This window comes from Ruditapes philippinarum, unplaced genomic scaffold, assembly GCF_026571515.1.
Source record: "Ruditapes philippinarum isolate M1 unplaced genomic scaffold, ASM2657151v2 ctg10390_1_1_1_1, whole genome shotgun sequence".
NCBI lineage: Eukaryota > Metazoa > Mollusca > Bivalvia > Venerida > Veneridae > Ruditapes > Ruditapes philippinarum.
This window is the reverse complement of record NW_026865512.1, coordinates 6,230-18,986: the sequence shown is the minus strand read 5'-3', so window position 1 is coordinate 18,986 and position 12,757 is coordinate 6,230. Positions and strand designations below refer to the sequence as shown.

Genomic DNA, 12,757 nt, shown 5'->3' with positions numbered 1-12,757 from the left:
TGACGGTATACTAATTGTATGTCTGCTGTTGTTATATGTTAACTATAAATGTATCCAATTTAATTTAAATTATAGGTGACATGGATGGTTTGCCACTAAATGAAATATTAAAGTTATATATTTTTATAATAATTATAAACATTATTATTAATTCTGTTTCTTTTTTTTTCTTTCGTCTAAAACAATAAATATAGTATAAAATGATGTCAGTTACTTCTAAATTAGCTTTAAATATAATATGAAAAAAATTTTAAAGTACTAAATATACTTAAAAATGAAAGTACAGTTTGTCACAAACTTGGTGTTGCAAATATTTTCTGGTGGCTGTAAAATGAAATGCTGTCTCAACTTGATATGCAGTAAGATATTCTTACCCTAATACACCTAAATATATTATTCATGAGAATTTTTACATTAACAATTTTGGATTTAAAATAAATTTAAATTCCCGTAGTGTTTGCAGTTTACAAATTATCTATAAAGAGTTTAAGTTTGTTTTTTATTTTATTTTTATCCTATAAATAATGAAAGGTTTATTTTTTCAAGGAATCAGGAATTGATATATTTGGACATTTTCATTGTCCAGCAATAAATTTTAAATGTTCATGAAAAAGCACATTTTGTATTTGATTTGAAATTTTGGTAATTATTGCCCTCAAAATCTGTATGTTATACAATGAAAAAGATATTGTTCAATCTGAATAGGGAAATTACATGTCATGTTTATTATGATCAAAATTCTACAAACACTATACAATTTGTTTTAATCAGTCATTGATTCGCCAAGATTTATAGATTATGGACAGGAAAAGTAATTGAAAACCTTTTTGACAAATTTATAACAATAAATCTGCATATCGAGAGAATGCTGAACATTACGTTATGTGATACCGCCGTACGTCATTGAACTCTTGTTTTACGTGTAACCTTATATCAATTTATTCAGCAAAAGTAAATGAAACGGTTATATTTATATATAGCATAATATCATGAGTTTTAAACTATTTAGTTTTATTTACGTATAATCCCTTTTAAGCTCTAAGCGGAGAAACATTGCATAATTACTTTTAAAATGTGTAAATTGTAACTTATTTTTATTGTTATAAACAGTTTTGACAAAACTAACATGAGCAATTTTATTTCTTTGAAATTTTTGTAATTATATCTGGATTTTTGCTACAAAGTGACTACTGCATCGTGCAGTAGTAATCGGTGTGAATGGGAACCTTGGTCAGGCTGGAATGACTGCAGTGAAACATGTGGTGGTGGGCAAAGATATAGGTCAAGGGCTCTCTGTTGTAAATCTGGTTTAAATTTATTCCAGTGTTTGACTGAATGCGAAAATCTATTTCTGGATTTTCCGAAAAGGAAGCATGCAATACCCAGTGCCTTAACGATGAAAGTATATCACAACAATTTCTTATTCCGGATACTGTCATTGCAAAGATTTATACGAAGGAAGATGCTGTGAAGAACGTATGTTTATTGTTTATGTTTATTTGTCTTCTTTCTATAATGTAATGAATAAATTTTTCCGTTAAATTAAGAAATTGTATCCATTTACGGTGAAAAGAACGTTTTCGAAATAAATATTTCACAGTTTATTTCTTGCAATGTTAGCCGTAGTAATTAAGAAATTGAAACATAAGTTTATCACTTTGATATTTCTATCCATAGTAATGATATTATTACGTAAGCAATTCTTAATTTTAAGTATAATAAAACATTACGTTCGTCGTAATTCTAGTGGCTTGGTTACTTGTATGAAATTATAATTGGGGATATTTTACAATGTTGTCAATTAATTAAGTAAAATATCTGATACTGAATATCATTGGGAGAATATATAGCGATCAAACCTATATTGGACGTTTTGCATTGTATGAGTACAAAAACTCAGTACAATATGGATAAGATATGAATTTGTGGACTACAACTGAAAACCGAGACTAGACAGACTACATTTTTGATTTGATATATGGAGTTTTTTTACCAGGAAATTGAAAGCAAAATAAGATAACAATTATAGTGTTTTGTGTTACTTAAATGGACCCGTAAAGTGAAAACAATGCCAAACTTATAAGACAAGATCAAATAAATGATATATATTGGGGGATCATATGGTGCAGACGCTAGAGATTCATTTCTTATATTTCATAAGGTGTGAAATAAAGAAGCAGATAGATCGTTTCGCAAGAAACCCTCATTTGTATGAAATAAAGAAATCTTGCCCACACAAAATTAAAACATGTTTATTTTATTTCAGGTAAACCAACTAAAGAGGAACCAAATGGTTTGAATGGCTGTCATGATATATGCAGTTGGTCACCATGGGGACTATGGACTGAATGTAGCGTTTCCTGTGGCGGTGGTGGATTGCAACAAAGAGAAAGACGTTTGTGTTGTTTACTGGAATATGGAAGATTTGAAAGTTGTGCATCACAATGTCACATAGAGAACGCTAATTGTCTTCAGGAGCAAGTATGTGGAAAAGAGTGTTTAAATAGTGGAACATTAAATAATGATGGTTTTGGATGCCAATGCCTTAATAGGACCTTTGGTCATTGCTGTGAGGAAAGTAAGTCTGACAAATATAAATACAACAACCTATAACTAATAAAAAATAGATTTGTTCATGTTAATGTATTTCACTGAAGCAACAATATGCAGTAAATATATATATTATGACAACATAAAACAAGGCAAAAAAGTTGAAGTGTATTGCCCAGAAGCTTTTAAATCTTTAAAGGTGTTTTCACCTTATTATTTATTTCAGTATACATGTTCGGTATAAAAGTTGTTGTTTTTTTTTTGTTGCAAATTTATGTAATTATGATTTCTTTTAATATTTGTATGAACGTCTGTTTTCAGTATTACCAGGATGTACACCTTTTCCTACGGATGTCATATTTGTACTTGATTCTGCTGTCAGTCAAACAGAAAACAATTTCATGCACAGTTGGAATTTGTGATTAAGTTCGTCGAGAAAGTAAAAATTAGTACGGAGGAATTTCAGATTGCTGTTATAACATACTCTACTGAAGCAAAAATAGAAATCACCTTCAACCAGTCAGTTGACAAACATGTCTTGCAAAGCTTGATCCAGAATATCAGGTTTCGGCCTGGTGTCATATTTACCAATAAAGGGTTAAAATTTTCTATGGAGGTAGCAAGAAAAAGCGAAAGTCGTAAAGGAATAGTGACATTAACGTATGCATTTGTTCTAACAGATGGCATGTCTAACAATCGAAAGGAAACAAGAATAGCTGCGAGAGAATTGAGAAATGCTGAGGTTCACGTTGTGGTTATAGGTATACAAATTTACTGCTGTACTGTTTCACGTAATTTAACAAATTGCTTAATATCTGCTCATGGCGGTAAATATTAAAATTTATCTGAGCCGCCGACAGTTTTTGAAATGTTAGTAAATATGTCGTTCTTTTCTGTCACACGAAAGTGTGCTTGTAATTGTATATATACTTATTAGAGGATACATAGTTTTCCTTAAAATGACAATCTCTCGAAAGTGCTGCACAACTTATAAAATGTTATCTTCCAGCGTGATCTCTAAATTTAAAATCATAATTGGATCCGATGTCATCAATTTAGTCTCGTATTCATTTTCAAGTCCAAAACATCCATGGCAAACCATTCATAATGTACTTAAGTAGAAAAATGCTGAAATAATAACGTCATTAAACTTTGCAGAGTACAGTTGTTCAGATATAATGCATTGCTGAGTACAGCACATTCTATACTGGAGGAGTATACAGCAGCACAATCTATATTAGGATCGTTTATTTTTTTAGCTCACCAGAGCCGAAGGCTCAGGGTGAGCTATTAGTATCAAAGGGGGATGCTCCGGCGTCCGTCGTCCGCCGTCTGTCGTCATGCGTCAACAATCGTCTTCTTCTCTGAAACTACTAAGCAGATTAACTTCAAATTTGGTCTGTAGCATCCTTGTGACAGTCACACTTGAATTTGCTCATGTCATTCCAATTGGCCCCTTTAAGGGGTCAGCAGAGCTAAAATAGAAAAACCTTTAAACATCTTCTTTAAACAGAACTAATGGGTAGATGATCACCAAACTTTGTCTGTAGCATTCTTGGGTAGTCTTTTATCAAGTTTGCTCATATGAATTTGATTGGCCCCTTTTTAGGGGTCTCTAGGGCTAAAAATAGAAAAACCTTTAAACATCTTCTTCTACAGAACTAATGGATGGGATGATCACCAAACTTTGTCTGTAGCATTCTTTTGTAGTCTTTTATCAAGTTTGCTCATATGAATTTGATTGGCCCCTTTTAGGGGACGCTAAAGCTAAAAATAGAAATACCTTTAAACGTCTATTTCTACAGAACTAATTGACGGATAATCACCAAACTTTGTCTGTAGTATTCTTGGGTAGTCTTTTATCTAGTTTGCTAATATTATTTTGATTTGACCCTTCTAGGGGTCTCTAGGGCTAAAATAGAATAACCTTTAAACGTCCTCTCCTACAGAACTAATTGATGGATGATCACCAAACTTTGTCTGTAGCACTCTTAGGTATTTTTTTATCAAGTTTGCGAATATTATTTTGATTGGCTCCTTTTTCGGGCCACAAATGCTAAAAATAGAAATACCTTTAAATGTCTATTTCTACAGAACTAATTGATGGATGATCACAAAACTTTGTCTGTAGCATTCTAAGGTAGTCTTGTATCAAGTTTGCTCATATTAATTTGATTGGCCCCTTTTAGGGGCCGCTAAAGCTGAAAATAGAAATACCTTTAAACATCTCTTTCTACAGAACTAATTGATGGATGATCACCAAACTTTGTCTGTAGCATTCTTTGGTAGTCTGTTATCAAAGTTTGCTCATATTAATTTTATTGGCCCCTTTTAGGGGCCTCCAAAGCTAAAAATCGAAAAAATCTTTGAACATCATTTCCTACTGAAATCACCAAACTTTGTATGTAGCACTCTTAGGTAGTCTTCTATCAAGTTTGCTCATATTTATTTGATTGGCACCCTTTTAGGGGCAGCTTAAGCTAAAATAGAAATACTTTTAAACGTCTCTTTGTACAGAAGTAATGGATGGATGATCACCAAATTTTTGTCTGTAGCATTCTTAGGTAGTCTTTTTATCAAGTTTGTTCATATTAAATGTCATTGGCCCCTTAAAGGGGCCGCTAAAAGCTAAATATAGAAAACCTTTGAACATCATCTCCTACTGAAATATTTAATGGATGGTGACCAAACTTTGTCTGTAGGTAGTCTTTTATCAAGTTTTGCTCATATTAATTTGATTGACCCTGTTTAAGCTAAAGCTTAAATGCCCCAGGTCATGGCATTTCTTCAAATTATAGTTTAAAGATATTCTATGCTCAAATTAATGTTAGAAAATATTGACAATGGATTATAAAAATAATCGTGTTTTGACCAAAGATGGGTATAGGATATATTTTCATAATGAAAGGGAAACAACTCATGTTGGAATGTGTACATATGTTATTCAATTTTTCCAAAAGAGGTTCAATGGCTTGGAGAAAGTCTTAATGTCATGACCTGTATATGATGTGTGAATATCTCACAGCTGAGTAGAATTGGTTATCATATTTGCATCATTGTAAGGTCAGTTGTAGGTCATTAACCAGGAAAAAAAAAATCTCTAAAGGAAACATTAAATTTTGTTTCTCCAGTAAACCTTTTGAACAAAGATGAGTTTGTATGTTCATTGTTTATTGAATTTTGTTAAAAAATTGTAATTTTTTTTTTGGTTTTTTGAATTGGACTTTTAAACTTGGGAAAAAGCCAACATTTCAAATTAATTTTGGGACAGGACTTTGAACGCTGATTTTTCAAAAATTGAATAATTGAATTTGGTATCAAGGGAAACTTTTTTAAATTTTTTTAAAACCCAAATTTTACATACTTTTTTTTTTAGTACAACATTTAAAATTTTGGGAATAAATGTAAAAGGGGACTTAAAAATTTGGGACCGGGAATGAAATTTCTAATCGAAACGAATTAAAAGATAAAAAACTAAACAAACTAAGGGGTTTAATTTCTATCCTAAATTTATATAAATTTTTTTGATATAAACTGGCCATTTTTTAATATTTTTTATATCGCTTTACCTCCCTTCTTTTTTTATTACCTATTTTAAATTTTTGGACCAGGGGTGAATTTTTTTAATTTTTTGATTTTAACTAAATTTTTATACCATTTTACCTACTTGGGTTTTTAGGGCCTATTTTTTTTGTTTTTTACATTAAAGATTTTAAATTTGAACCATTTTTAAAAAATTCTTGAGCCGAAATAAATTTTTATATAAAACTCCCCACTTTTATTTTTTTAAAATTTTGCCCTTTCCATTCTTTTTTTTAGGCTTTACAGATTTTAAATTTTGAACTAGGGGGCAATTTCTGAGCTGAATTAAATTTTTTAAAAACAACGGGCCCCTATTTCATATTTTTTTAAAAAAACTTTTTTGACCTATTGTTTTTTTTTGGGGAACATTATTTTGCCATATAGAATGTAAAAAATATTTTTGCCCCAAAATCTGTAAACTTCAAACATCTACCCCTTACAGTTTAGCATTGACTTTTTTGTTTTATTAAAAAAAGGGAAAAAAAAATTTTTCCCTTTTTAAAAATTTAAATTTCTTGCTCCCCTGTCATTTTTTTTCTGCATTTAATTCTACATAGTCTCATAGGAACACACTTTGCAAAATACATCCTTTTTAACAAAGCCTTTCCAAAATATTAGTGGCAAAATATTTCAATTTATATTGTGAATAATTAAAATTGATGGTAGTTAAATGAGTGATTTTTAGGGCCATCTTAGTGGCCCCTATTGTTTATTATGAAAAAAAAAGCTAAAACAATCAGTGTTGTGAAAGTATATTACTAGAGGGGGCAAGTTAAAGTTTGAGTTGAACTTGCCGAAAGAGCTGGAACCTGCCTTTCAGCATCTGCTTTTGAAAAATAATTTCCAACACTGAAAAGCAGTTGTTTCTGGAGAGCGACTCAGGGCCATCATGCCCTTTTGTATTTTTTTTCCGAAACTGATTTTCATTAATGAAAAAAGAATATCAAATACCGGCTATAATCACAACGGGAAATTTGGGCTTCCTTTAAACCAGTTTCCGGGGGCCGGGCCGGGGTGACCCCCTTTAACACACCTCCGATTTTAGATTTTCCCCCTTTTAAAACACCCCGTTTTCAGATTTTTTAAAAAATGAAAAACCCCTTCTTAAAACCCATTTTGCTTTTTAGGAATAAAATTGAGAAAATTGTTTCAGAAAAATTGCATAACAATTCCCGCTTTTTTAAGAAATTTTCCCAAAAATAAAAAAAAGTTCTCACTAATGAAACACCGTTTGCAAGGCGCCAAAAACATTTTTGACTTTTAAAATATGAATTATTTTTTCCCAAAAACATGTCAATTGTTTAATTTTTTTTTAAAAAGGCTATAAATAATTGCAGGAACATAAGAACTTTCAGATCTCCCAGACACTTTGACATAAATTAAATAAATTTGGTTTTGGAAAATTACGCTAACAGACAAATAATGCCAAAATTGCTAAGCATATCAGAGAAAGTTTAATATGTGTTTAGGCTTATTTTACCTTTACTACAGCAATTTCAAATTTGAATTTATTTGTTGAATATAATTTGTTTTATTTCAGGAATAGGAACTTATCAACATCGCTTCTCCGGGTGATGAAATTAGTACATCTTACGTATTCTCTTTCGAGGAGTTTAATGCATTACACACGTTGCTGGAAAACAACTTGTACAGGTTTAACAGTGACGACTGTTAAATCTTGTCAGGTCATTCGGTCCGACATTTTCTTTCTTCTGGACGAAGGGAAAATAAAGAAGCGAACAGAGTTTTAAAATTTCTTTGGGATTCATAACAACCACTCCAGAAAAACTGAGCAATTAAAATGAACAAAATGCGTTTCAAAGGGGTCGGTCGGCCAACTTGAAACACGTTAAGAGGAAATTGAATTTTTTGTAAACTTTCCCAAAAAGTAATCTTAATATTAGAATCCAGACTTTATTCAGCACCACCTTTGCTGTACATTGTGAGAAAGATAAACAATGTACGTTAGGAATATTCACATCGGCCCAGATCAACAAAACTATAGACCATTTCTTTAACTTAAATGGACGAAGAAATGCCCGCAAAATTTTAATCGGGGTTTTACTATTGGAAAATTTGAAAACCCGCTGAGAATCTGTTAAAGAGACGAAATGTTAAAAAATAAATGAATTATCAGAATCAATTTAATGTCCCCAGGAAGTTGACTTAACAATGAAAGGATTATTATCCCAAAATGCTAAGAAGCAAATCACGTTTATGGTTCGGCTTGACAAATGATTGATGTTTCAAAACTAGTTAAATTATACAATCCGATTTTTCTTTACAACGTTAAGTAGGTTGGTAATTTGATTTGTGTGATGCAAAAAGCAATGTGCTGTTTATTCTCAATATTTCATCTAGGTGACGGATCATCATTTTTAAAATAATTTAATTCTTAGGAGGGCGTTCGTTGCCAAAATTCACATTTCATGTTAAAAGTATTCTTTTGAAAAACTACTTTTGAAAATGTGTACTTATATGCCTAGCATTTTGACTGTATCCGTGTACTGCAAATAATATGCATCTTTATCAAGTCTTCTAAATCGAATGTCCATCTTTTTACATGGGGCAAGTTTACATATAGATATAAACAACTTGACATAACATGAAAAAAATACAACTTCATATGTTCGTATCTTCCATCGATATAAGCAGGAATCACGTTTTCTTCAAAACTTTTCTGTATTTCGAGTTTAAACATTTCAGTTGTATTTACATTTGTCTTGTCTAAGGCTATAAATGTGCAAACCTGCCTATGTATTATATCCGATGGGAAGATACGAACAATTATTTGCAGTTGTTTTCATGTAATTTGTTATGCATATTATTTGCAGTACAGGGATACAAAAAAAAATGCTAGGCACACACGTTCGCATTTTCAAAAGTAGTTTTGCAAAGGAACACTTAACATGTCTGGAATCTTTGCAACAAACAAAATATTCCCATGTATCTTAAACAATTTATATTAATAAGTAAAAATCTTACTTTTTTAATATTAATCACCTTCTTTTGTATTTTATATCTTTGCTAGAAAAAATTTCTTCGAATCCTGTTGCCATGGCTTTTACTTTCTGACCATCTTCGGAAATCATGACGGGTATTTAAAAAAAACTGCATATAATAGGTGTGTATAACATTTAAGGTTTAATTTCACGTATTGCATCATACATTTTTTAAATAGCATTTCTGTTTAAAGTGAAAGTCTACTTTTTGCTATAATTCCTTTCCCTTTAAAGCTACATTAAATAAATTTCATAAAAAAAGAAAAGCTACATTTCGTTAACAAAATATGTTTCATATCGACTTCCCGTTCTTATTTTGGTGTTCAGACACCAAACAATGATTTTTATAAGCCATAAATCTACAAAATCTTTGTGGCGAAATCGAAAGTACAATTTCTGTTTGCCACGAGAAACTCCGCCTTGGATCATCCGTACTTTCAATAAAAACAACAGACATTTTTAATAGCACCCCAAATTTTAAGGGTTTTAAAAATTCCGTATTACAAAAAGGGATTTTTTTTCATAAAAATTTAAATAATTTTATGAGAGATTCTTTTTTTAAAAACATAGAGCCCCATCCCTTAAAAACAAAAACCCGGGTAAAAAGATTGTTTGCCCCAAAAAATATCTCTTTTTATTTGGGGATCCACATGCATGTTTAACCAATTGATTTTTTTCTTGGACGAAAGAGCATACTCAAATTTTTTAAAGGGCCCCATTTGCTTTTTTAAAAATTTAAAACAAATTTAGTGTTCCCGGGGGGGTTTTCTTTTTAAAAATCATAACTTCATTTAACAATTTTTAATTTATTAAAAAATTTACTAATAAATATGTTAACAAAACATTTAATAGAATGCTTGGGTTTTTACCGACAGAAAAAAATATGTTTAGTATTTAACATTATTTTATTTAATGTTTACTTTAACTATTTACTTTGCAAAATGAACAAATAAATAAACCACGGGCCTCTAGGAAATTTTCTGAAAAATCCATTTTAATGTCATTTATTATAAAGATTTTAAAAAAAGAGTGAGGCGGGATCTTTTTACTATTTTAGGCAGGTTTATTTCTTACCATAAAAAAATTCCCAATATCAGCTGTTTGCCATTCACCATTATAACAATTTATAGATCTTTGAAGATATATGGTCAGTTAACCGTAACTTGACAAGAAAAAATGAGCATTTAATGTCACTAACATAATGTAAAATAACCAGAAAAGTGAGAATGAAAAATGTTTTGGATATTTTTTTGTTGTTTTTTGTTTATTATTGCTTTTATTTGGAAAGTTATAAGTTAAATTATGTATACAATTGATCGTTTTATCCTATACCTATATGAGTTTGAAAAATATCAAGTTTTAGTATTCAGTATTGTAGCATAGCATGCTTCGCTTATCCGTTTGCCATTCTATAGAAATGGAAGAAAAGCATTGATGCAAAGCATTCAAAGGGCCGTTCAAAAGCAAGAAATAATCCAGCAAGTGACGATAAACTAGTAGACATCTGATGAACCAGCATATCTTCTTATTAAACTTTTCAATGATTATTGGATTTTACCAGAATTGTATATTACACTTTGTTTAGAGAATGTTGGGAAAAACATTTGTTCATGGCTTGCTATATTAAACACGAATGCGGATGTTCAAAATTCAAAATTGTACCAGTTTCATGTTAAATGTTGAATTCTGCTTAAGCCGGTGCTAGGGGTTGTGGACTGTGTATTTGCCACTTAACAGTACCGTCCATGAAACATTTTCAAACAAAACCGAGCCTTGCAACATTTTTAATTGTGCCGTGCTGGGCTTTCTTTAAGTATTCTTATTTGCACTATTTTTGCTAGAGATTAGAATATTAAATGATTTTTCTTTGGAACATACAAAAATGTAGCGCGCTAGTCAAAAGTCAAAAAGGTTTCTGTTAATACCTGGGACGTTCTTAAGATACAGTCGTTATATTTTAAGTCTCAGATAAATACTGAATGAGAAGAAAATGTGGGATGAATTTCAAAGTGATCAAATTCAATTTTTTTGTATTATTCACTTGTTAACAAAAAATAAATTGGGTACAAATAAAAAAAATCATGACTAGATTTCACGCGGTTGTTGAATAGTTAAACATTTGTATCAATACAACAGGACTTTTCCTTGAATTTAAAAGAAAAATTGAGGAAATTTCCATAAACATCAAGGGTAATGCGCGTCAAAAATATAAAAAAAGCTATTTGACATTTGAAAATAAGGCTTTTTAAAAATTTATTTTTTTGGGGAAACCCAATCTCCCAATTTTGTTTTTAAAAAAACGTTTTTTTGACCCAAAAAGTGTTTTACTTTTCCTATCAAAAAACCCCAAAAAACCCCCCCATGTTAGAACTGAAAACGAGATTTAATTTTCACAAAAAAAAAACATGGGTTTGAACCGGGGCCTTTAAAGGGAAAAAAAACGAAATTTTAATTTCCCGGAAAAAAAAATTTAGGGGAAAAGAAAAATTTTCAGAATGAAAATTTCCCCTCGAAAAAACAATTCAAAAAAAGGGGCCCTGCTTTAACAAAAAAAAATTTAGAAAAAATTTTATAAAAAATTTAAAATTTTATTGTTAAATATTTTTGCATTTTTTTTCCTACAAAATTCTCAGTTCTTTTTTTTACCATAGGGGGACCGAATGACCCTTTTTCGTTTAAATTCTAAATTTCATTTTTATGAAAGGGCCCGGGGGTTTTTGGCGGGGACCCAGTAAGTGCAATGTGGGGAATTTTCCTTTTTTTTTAAAAATCCGGGCTCTTTACAGGTTAAATGGTCATTTAGATAAAACATTCGTTCCAACTGTCTTATTAGCTAAGAGGGGGCCCTTATTTTTCTTTTCAAAACACCCAAAATTAGCTTTTAAAAAGCTGACACATTGAATTTTTATAAACTTTTTTAAAAATTGATAAATTTTGGCAAACTTTATTTACGATGATTTCTACTGTTTGTCTCTTGGAATTCCCCAATTTACACTAAGAAGTTTTCGTTTTAAAAATTATTTTTTGTAAAAATTTATTACAAACAATTTTAAAAAAATAACATATGCCCCACTTTCATCTCACAATAGCTTTTACACAATACCCACAAAAAAAAATTTTCTAGGAAAAAACAGTTTTTTAAAATTTTTATAAAAATTTAATTTAATCAAATTTAAATTCAAAAATTCGTTTAACTTACATGCCAATAACCAATGCTCAATTAACATTATTTTAATTTTATTAAATTTATTAATGGATGTATTGTATGCCAAACTTAATATCCTCCCAAACAAGGGGAAAGTATTTAAATCTAAACCAAACAAATTAAAAGGGACACGAATTATAACACAAATTGTCCTATGACAAACTCTAATGTAAACTTAATAGAAAAGTAGTTAACCCAAATGCCTTGGGAAAACGCAGATATGGGCATTGACTATAATTTGGGCTAGTTTCTTAAGCAAAAAACAACAGACAAAACCCTTTATTCTGCCTTTTTAACACTAGAAATTACATTCATCATTCTTCACCCTTCTTAACTGAATCAGGATTCAAGCAAAAAAGAGTTAATAAGAATTTCCGGGGCCAATAAAATCTGAATCCCCTTTTTAAAGTTCGATTTT

General features: G+C 30.4%; 1 long non-coding RNA gene across 1 annotated transcript; it reads left to right on the top strand.

The window, feature by feature from the left end:
* Nucleotides 1-1,372: 1,372 nt before the first annotated feature.
* LOC132729408 (uncharacterized) lies at nucleotides 1,373-3,324 on the top strand. The gene is made up of 3 exons (XR_009625616.1): nucleotides 1,373-1,476; nucleotides 2,267-2,578; nucleotides 2,872-3,324. It is a non-coding gene; the product is annotated as an uncharacterized LOC132729408 (long non-coding RNA).
* The last annotated feature ends 9,433 nt before the right edge of the window (nucleotides 3,325-12,757 follow it).